This window comes from Hylobates moloch, unplaced genomic scaffold (assembly GCF_009828535.3).
Source record: "Hylobates moloch isolate HMO894 unplaced genomic scaffold, HMol_V3 SCAFFOLD_13, whole genome shotgun sequence".
In the NCBI taxonomy this organism is placed as follows: Eukaryota; Metazoa; Chordata; class Mammalia; order Primates; family Hylobatidae; genus Hylobates; species Hylobates moloch.
The window spans coordinates 29,976,308-29,985,894 of NW_026652288.1; positions in this window are offsets into that span (position 1 = coordinate 29,976,308).

Genomic DNA, 9,587 nt, shown 5'->3' on the forward strand with positions numbered 1-9,587 from the left:
CCCACACAAATACTCCAGAATGTGCTGGAAAGAGGGAGGGATGGAATATCAACCATTCTATTTGGCATCATTCTCTGCTAAGATAACAGGCTTGGCCTCTCTTTTTCAGTAAGCAAGAAAGGGCTTTGCTGCCTTTGCTATGTTTTCCTGTTAACCAGCAACAAAATGAAATCATCAATTTGGGTTTCCCTATCCCTCCTTTTTACTGTTCTTCAAGTAGGTCCAATAGAGGATCATTTACTACTGCACTTTTGTGTCAAGGAAGCTGAGTGCTTGTCACGGTTGCACAACACTTACTGCACCATAAGCGGAGGGCAGGAAATATCAGGCCCATTTTACAGAGAAGCAAACTGAGCCCCAATAAGTGAAAGGAACTTGTGGTTCTCTTATTAAGAATGCCTGCAGCATCGTATCTGGTGTGTAATCCATTTACTTTCTTCTTTTTAAATGGAGAAATTACTAAGCATCGTGGAGGCTTAGGGTCCTGGAGGTGAAGGTAATAAAATGAGACTAACGCTGGTGAGTGTGTATGAAGGGGCCCTCTCTAGGGTGGAAGTGGAAGCCAAGTGGGTCAGCGCTTTTATTGGTACAACCTGCAACCATCCCAGATAAAATAATCAGGTGGCTAGGAGTGGGGAAGGTCCCCCCTACTCATGGGAAGACTCAAACACACAGAACATTCTAGTTTTTTCAGTAATAATATCATGGACATTAAAGAAGAAGATCAGAAAACAGCTTCAGGTGCATCACCTTCTGTCTTTCTGGTGTTCCTTTCTAAGAGGAGGCCTGGATGAGAATGAACAAGAAAGCCAGGCACTCACTCAGGAGAGTGCAAAGCAAGGTTCCTACCTGGCTGTGCCTCTGAATTCACCCACCCAGGGCCCTTGGTGAGGGTGGGAGGTGTGGTGGCCAGTTGCCCCGCCATCTTCAGTAGCTGGGGGCAGTAGGGCCACTGGCTCTGCCTGAGGCCAAAACGTGCCACACTGGCTGCTCACTGGGCTCTGAAACCCTGCATGTAAGCTACCCCTGAGGCCTCACCAAGCATGTGGAAAGGTCTTTCTGCTGTCATTACTTGTCCTGGCTTTTGCTCAGACTCACACAGGACTTACACCCCTGGGCAGGGGCGCTGAGTGCCCGGGGTCCCCTTAGTCTAAAGCTCTGTCCCTTGGAAGGAAGGAAGGAAGGAAGGAAGGAAGGAAGGAAGGAAGGAAGGAAGGAAGGAAGGGAAGAAAGAAATGGTATGCCCAGATCTTTTTCCCTTTTCCAAGTTAAACAGCTCAAGTGCTATGATCACATTAGATCTAGGGATAAGAATTCCAACCAGATCCCTCCAGAAGGACTGTGACGGACAAGGAAAGTCACCTCACAGTGTGCCCACTGGATGCACCCACCCCAGCCCTTCCAGGTGGTTCCCCCTTTCTCTCTCTCATCATGACATGGCTTCCCCTCGGGCTTCTACCATCAACCATCAATTTGCCTCCAGGACCAGAGACTTTCCTGTCACCCACTCACCCTGTCTGCAGTGCCACCGTGAAACTGAGGCCTTTGAGGTGCTGCCTGCATGTCATTCTCACAATAGTGTGAATTCATTTGTCAGATCAAGTTCCCTTGCCTGGCAGCTGCCTTGGCTTAGAGAGCTGCAGGATGGAAGTTTCAGTGGAAAAGCAAAGAGTGGTTTTGGAGCTTGGGAGGCTGTTACGAAAGTAGTATGGGGCTTCCTGAGTTCAGTGGGTGCCTGGGGCGCATTGAAGAGAAGTGTGAAACAAGGGGGGTTAGAAAGGGGAAGTCTCAAAAGACAAATTTCACATACATGAAATTTTACCTACTTAACACTTCTGCTGAGGCCCCACCTGGCTGGAAAAGAAACTCTGATATTAGCTCGAATAACATAGAGGTGAAGGAACCTGGATTGATTTGGCTAATGGAAGTAACAGACTTTTCTTTCTGCTAGAAATTGTGTGCACAGTCCCTTCCGCAGAGCATGAGGCCTTTTACTCACAAATAGTTATTCCCTTCAGCATATAGACTTGGAGTCACGGGAGTGCCTCTCCCAAGGTCTAGAATAGATACTGCTGCTGCCCACCCCTAGTTCCTGGGACACACCTGGCCCATCCTGACCCCTACACCTTTGCTGATGTTGTTCTGCTGGCAGGATCTCCCTTCTCTAGCTTCTCCCCATCCTCTGAGGCCAGCTCAGTTGCCATCCCTTCCCTTTAGCTATTCCTGCTTCCATTCTTTCCACAGATATTCCCTGAGTGCCTGCTAGATTCCAGGCACTCTTCTGGTGGTGGTGACACAGTAATACACAAAACAGACTCACTCCTTGCCCTTGAGAGCTTCTCTTCTGCCAGTCAGCACCCCTCTCCCAGTACCTTTGCCCAGGACTGAACTAATCATATCCCCTCCCGTGCTCACATGAGTCTACTGCAGCAGTTATTGTATGATATTAGAGGGAGTGGCATCTAGGTTCCCAGGCACCCCAGTGCCCAACACCTTGCCAACACCAGAGGCAGACTCTCATTTCTTTAAAAAAGAAACTCAGGGGTAGCAATTTGCAAAGGAAGGGCAGAGGCTAGAAGACTTACCTGCAAAATGCACTTGCTAGCATGTGTGACAGTTCTACTTAGTTTTGTTATTTATTTATTTTTTTTTTTTGAGACAGAGTTTTGCTCCGTTGCCCAGGCTGGAGTGCAATGGTGTGACCTCAGCTCACGGCAACCTCTGCCTCCCGGGTTCAAACGATTCTCCCTGCCTCAGCCTCCCAGAGTAGCTGGGATTACAGGCACCCAACACCACGCCCGGCTAAGTTTTGTATTTTTAGTAGAGATGGGGTTTCACCATGTTGGCCAGGCTGATCTCGAACTCCTGACCTCAGGTGATCTGCCCACCTCTGCCTCCCAAAGTGCTGGGATTACAGGCATGAGCCACTGCTCCCGGCCTTAGTTTTGTGATTCTTTGAGGGGATCATTAGTGCAGTTTAGGGAATTTGTCTTACAGCTGCAGTGACCTTGCAGGCATACTACCATCACACAGACTGTGGTTATCTGGGATGGTTACAGGGAGTTATGGAGACAGGAGAAAACTAAACGTCTCCTGAACCGATTCCTTGGAAATGCCAGCACCTGTCTGGCACACAGTGGGTGCTAATGCCTGTTAGAATTGTTGTTGAGAGGGCAGGAGGGTGTAACATGGACCCAGCTATCTGATCCTGAGGCTGGGAGCCATGTGGGTGTGAAGTACACCAGGGGCTCCAGCCAGCAAGTGCTAGCTCGGGTTACAGTTAGGGAGCTGGCAGAGTGTTCAGGACGAGCTGCTGTGTGGTGCATAACACACAGCTCGCTCCTCCAAGGAAGAGCAACAACACAGCTGCCCCTGGAGGAAGCTAGCAGACATCCTGTGTACTTGAAAAGAAAACTGAAAGTGATTTTCTTCACAAGAAACTGTTGTGTTTCCCTCTTTTTTCATAAATCCTCCTCCCTCCCCTGCCGCCCCAGGTATGATGGAGTTTCTCTGGTCCAGAGGTGTGGGTAAAATAGCGGGAGGCGTGGACAGAGTGGTATGAAGGGAGTTTGTGCTGGGCTGTGGTCTGTGCTGTTTGTCTAATTCAGGGAAGGTATCAGGCTACCCCAAGGAGGACTCTGCTATACGATCTGCATCCTGGTGATAGTAACCTCTCTTTTCTGGCTGTTGAAGCGCATTCCTGTGCGGATGTGGAAAGACAGAAAGCAAGATACAGCCAGGGCTAGGACAGGAATGTGAGTATTTCCTTAATTGGACATGAGAGCCTTGAACTGATTCCAGTTGGAGTGTTTTCTTTTAGGGCCTGGACCCTAAAGATTTCGTACAGTTTTCTTTGTCAGAAAAATCCCTTTGGTTCAAAGGCCCCTTGATAGAAATAAAGAAAAAGCCAGGGCTGAAGTTCTTTGATATGTGGGAAGGCAAGAGTTTATGAGCTGCCAGATCTCAGGCTTCTTTTGGGGGCAATGAGAGGATTCTGGACTGAAAGATGAAGGCGCCTCCTGCGCTGCCACACGAGAAGAGGGGCCACTGGCTTTAGGGTGGGCTGCAGAGCCCCGATGGTATGGTAAGGACATAAAGCACTTTTCTTTTGACCCTTTATAGAAGCAACTTATCTCAGCCTTACTAGACCCTGACGCCTAAAAGAGAGACTTCCATTGCCTGCTTTTATTGCTTTCCATGTCTGAGACCCAGAGAGGTCAACCCACTTGCCTGAGGACTTACAGCAAAGTGAGTCAAAGGCTGGAGGATTTTGTCTGGTGGGTTCGGGTTGCTTTGTGTTGTTGACTGCTAATTCACTGATGACCAAGATAGGAGGTTCACACTCTGGGGCCTCATTCATTCTCTGCGTGGCCAGTACCCAGCTGGGCACTTCCTGGGAGGCACCAAAGACAGAAGAACTCATGGCGGTGAGAGAAGATGCTTGGACTCTGTGACCACAAGAGTGGCCACCAGGCAGAGAGCCACTACTTGCCTCTAACGTCTGCTCCCTCAAAGCTAGACATGTTAGTCGAGGGACTCCAGGAGGAAAATGGGGCAGTTTGTGATGGCAATGAGTAAAAAAGCTGAAGCAGATGAAATCAGCTCGGCTAAACCCCCTCTTTTTCTCAAATACCTTAAAAACAAGCCCTACGTCTGCTCAGTGCTTTCCAATTTACCAAGTGTTTTCATAACATTATCTCATTTCATTCTCACTTCAACCCACACACATTCTTGCCTTTTAGATTTCTTATGTACGCAAATGAGTTTCACCAAAAAATTGGCTAGAAACTTCCCTTCTCCTACTCACTTTTTTTTTTTTTTAACCCCAAGCCTTTGACTGATATCTTTAAGAAGCTCCCAGATTCCCAGGGTGAGAAAGCTGTTTATCCTGCCAGCCCTGCCATCCTGGATGGATCCCAGTGGTCCTGGTCTTTGCTATTGGAACTAGCGGTTTTGTATTCGGTTCACAATGTAGCTGTGAAAACAAACAAAACCACAGAGGCATGGTAAGTGTGGTATGGCGAGGAAATCATCAGCTCTGGAAACAGCAAGCCTCAGAGTCACATTTTGGGTTTTTTTTTTTTTTTTTTTTTTTTTAGATGGAATCTCACTCTGTCCCCCAGGCTGGAATATAGTGGCATGATCTCGGCTCACTGCAACCTCCTGGGTTCAAGCGATTCTCCTGCCTCTCAGCCTCCCAAGTAGTTGGGGTTACAGGCGCCCACCACAACACCCGGCTAATTTCTGTATTTTTAGTAGAGGTGGCGTTTTACCATGTTGGCCAGGCTGGTCTTGAACTCCTGACCTCAAGTGATCTGCCCACCTAGGCCTCCCAAACTGCTGGGATTATAGGCATGAGCCACCACACCCTGCCCAGAGTCACATTTTGGTTCAGCCATTTGAGAGCCATGTGGCCATGGCCAAGGTAGTTAACTTCTCAGAGCTTCTGTTTCTTCGTCTATGAAGTGGGGGCAATACTGCCTCTGTCTAAGATTGTTGTCAGGCATAAGTGTAGTAAGAAATACCAGGGTACCTCAGCAAGTGTTGCCCCTTCCCTTCTCCTATTTTCCTCCCCAAGGTCAAATAGCTATTTTGTAAAGTCCCTTATTAGTAACCAAAATACCAGCTTCGCCATCATTAGGCAAAATAAATGCAATACTGTCTTTTTGCAAGCCAGAGGGAGATAAGAAGCGGGAATGTGTTGCTTAATGATCTTTTTCTTTGAGACAGGGTCTTGCTCTGTTGCCCAGGCTGGAGTGCAGTGATGTGATCATGGCTCACTACAACCTCCGCCTCCCGGGGCTCAAGCGATCCTCCCACCTCAGCCTCCTGAGAAGCTGGGACTACAACTGTGCACTGCCATGCCCGGCTAATTTTTTAGTTTTTGTAGAGACAGTGTTTCACCATGTTGCCCAGGCTGGTCTCAAACTCCTGAGCTCAAGCAATCCTTCTGCCTCAGCCCCCTGAAGTGCTGGGATTACAGGTATGAGCCACCGCACCTGGCTGCTAAATGAATTTATGTGGAGACTTTTTTTTTTAGCTAGCTGAATGAACTCGCTACCTGTCCTGCATACACAGCATCCTTGCAGCTGAGATAACCCTAATAAGATGTTAAGTTCATTACCTTTATTTTTTTTTTAATTTGTATTTTAGGTAGGCAAGAGAAGGTGCTGGCAAAATGGATGTATGTAATGTCAGAAAGCAAGGCAATTCTGATTACACCTGGATTTCTATTGAAGCAGAATTGCAGTTCAACTCTTTAGTCTCCAAAGACAAAGACGGGAGAAGGGAGGGAGTGCAGAGGGCTCTGACTGGGTAATTAGTTCACCGATCTGCATCTAGTAGATGTTCAATAAATGTTGGTGATGCACTGTGGTGGTTTACAGAGTCCAGACGTTGTGTTTGACCTTTGCTGCTGACTTCTTGGCAAACGCAGTGCAAGAAGCAGTGTTAAAGTGGAAAGAACATCTGACCAGTGGTCTGAAGACCTGCATTAGTTTCCATCTATACCACTTAATAGCCTGGAGACCTTGGACATGCCATTTAATCTCTTAGGTGTCTTCTCACCTGTAAAACGAGGAGACTGGGACAAGGTGATTTGGAAGGGCTCATTCAGCTCTAAGGTTCTGGGGCTCTAAGTAACTTCATTCGCTTGTGTTTCTGTTTCTTCATTTATTCAAAGGCAGTAGGGACAGAAACCTATCTCATAGGGTATTGGGAAGAAATGGTCAGTGTGCATGTGGAAATACTCAGTATCTTTAGAGATATGAAGGAAAGGCAGTCAGCCAGAGCTATGTTAACAGAAGGGGAAGCTGAGTATGCCTACAACCTCTGAGTTCCAGACCCAGGTCAACCACTTTCTGACTGTGTGATCTTTGGCAAGCCTCCTAATTTATTTCGGCCTCAGTTTACTTATCTGTGAACTGAGGATCATAAGTTGTGCTATGTTAACCTTATCACATTCTTTTGAAAGCCAAGATAATGAAATGCTTCAAAAACAAACAAACAAACAAACAAATAAACCTGCAAGGCATCATATAGACTAGCATAATTGAGAAACGGCATGCTAGTTATGGTTGCATCAAAGCTTAGCACCATGCCTCCCATATTTTATTTTATTTTTTATTTTATTTTTTGAGACAGAGTCTCACTTTTGTCGCCCAGGCTGGAGTGCACAATTTCAACTTACTGCAACCTCTGCCTCCCAGGTTCAAGCAATTCTCCTGCCTCCGACTCCCAAGTAGCTGGGATTATAGGCACCCGCCACCACGCCCAGCTAATTTTTGTATTTTTAGTAGAGACGGGGTTTTGCCATGTTGGCCAGATTGGTCTCTAACTCCTGACCTCAGGTGATCCACCTGCCTCGGCCTCCCAAAGTGCTGGGATTACCAGGCATGAGCCACTGCGCCCGGCCACCTCCCATATTTTCAAATGAATGGATGTGTCACTGTGATTCCAGAGGAGAAACAGAAAATGCAGACTGGGGATCACAACCCCAGGCTTATTTCTACTTTAACTTACTGACAGAGATGAACTTTAGCTAAAATGGGCATTAATAAGTTTCCCAAAGAGTAGGCCTCAGGTAATTCCCTCAATGCACTCCAGTGTAGAGGATTTTTCCAGAGGCCAGATAACAGTTGGTAGAGGCCTTACTCCCCACCCTCTTCTCCAAAATGAGGCCATTTTGACAGATATTTGGGAAAATGGGGAGGGGGGGAAATAGCTTTCTGAGTTTTGAAAGCTTCGCATGGCAATAATCACAAGCACATAAAGTGTGTCTGTTATGTGTAAAAGTGGCATGACAGTCTTTGATCCCAGCCTCACCAGAGATTGCTACTGGGAAGAAATGGCAGAAGGCTTCATCCTGCCCACCTGGGGTCTAGCCCAGACATTTTCCTCTGAGTGCCTGGAAGTCTCAGCCTGGAAACTAGCTCTCCAAGCATTGGCGTCTCCTGTGGCTGCCTAGATGACAATGTGTCATACCTGGCTAGTGACACTGAGAAGCTTCCCCACCCTCTGTACAGGACATCAACAATAACCCCACCCCGGCAGCATCTCCCGTTTAGCCCCTCCATCAGGCATTACCCCCAGAGGAGGAGAATGCGTTTAGCTTGGGAGGTGGGGGAATTTCTCTGGTTGGAGGGGGCAGCCAGTGGCTTGTCATGAAGCTGTGTTTTCATAGGAAGCACACTATTTTAACTCAGATTGTACATATAAGCATAAAAGTGATTGAAAATAGCCCAGTTGTTTTTAAATAAATTATTCTCATCAATTCTTATAATTTTTGTTTGGGCTGGTTTTGCGGGGGCTGATGAAAATTATGAGGGTCTACTCTCACGGCTTCCTTCAGGGTCCTACCTCTGTCGAACCTTCACCATTAATTCTGTCATCCTTTTGCCTGAGATAAGCTATGCGTTTCCACTTTCAAGCACATATATACGGAATCAGTACACTCACTGCCTTTCTTTTAAAGAGCTGATTAACTTCAAAGCCAATTTAATTTTGCATAGTTTTTGATCTCCCCGCGCCCCCTTTCCTCATCCCCTATACACAGGTAGGTCAGGGTTATAAAGCCATTTTACAGGCGTAATTGAAGCGGAGGCCACAGAGGGGCAGCGCTGGGTCCCGAGTGAGACTCCCATCATGTGGCTCTGGGGGGCTGCGCAGCTTTGACTGCCTGGACAGACGCCCGGAGCTGCAATTCCTGGGCAGTGTGGTAGGCGTTCGGCTAAAGCTCTTTGTTTCTGCTGTCATGAGCGACTCCTCGGAGAAGACGTGGGAGTCAGGGGCAGGGGGCGGCGTGCACACCGCCCGCCCACACCCCCTGCCCCCGCTGCCGACCGTGCGTGTGTGTGTGTGTGTCTCCAATGGAAAAATCCTACCCAGGACGACACCACATCCTTGCTCCCACAAATAAAACCTTCCACGGAACTCAGGGCTGCAGACCAGCCCTTCGCAAGCCAACGCGCCCCGTGGGCTCTCGGTCCCCCGGCTCCGCGTCTCTCCCACCTTCCCACCGCTTCTTCTTTAACCATGCTCTTGTTTGCCCTCGCTGATCGCAAGGCTGCGGGCGAGGATTCCAGAGAGAGGCCTAGTCTGGGGAACAAACGCTTCAGAGGGGTCCCGAGGTGCGGGCTGGGGACAGCCAGTGGGTGGGAAGGAGGGCGCTGACGCCGGGCGGCTGGGGTGGAGGAGTGGCGGGCGCCCTACCCCGGCGCAGAGCAGCCGCCGAGCGGTCACGTCTGGAGCGGCCCCTGCGCCCTCCTTGCGCCCACCTCCGCCGCGCTGGAGTTCGGGGTGTGCGCAGAGGGGGCTGTGAGCGGGAAGCGGCGCGGGCGCGGAGTCCGGGCGGGTGCGAGTGAGCGCGTGTGCGCGTGGGAGAGCGGCGGGAGGGGGCCGGGCTCACAGCCGCAGCGAACCACGGCCCCGGGAGCAGAGCCGAGCGCGCCCCCGAGCCGCCGCCCGCCGGAGCTGCGAGCGCTGAAGCCATTCATGATTTTGGTGACGTTATTCCAGGAGTGGGCAAGGGAGGGCGGGGCCTCTCGGGGCCAAGCCCCGCCCCCGCCCCTATAAATACGGCTTCCCGG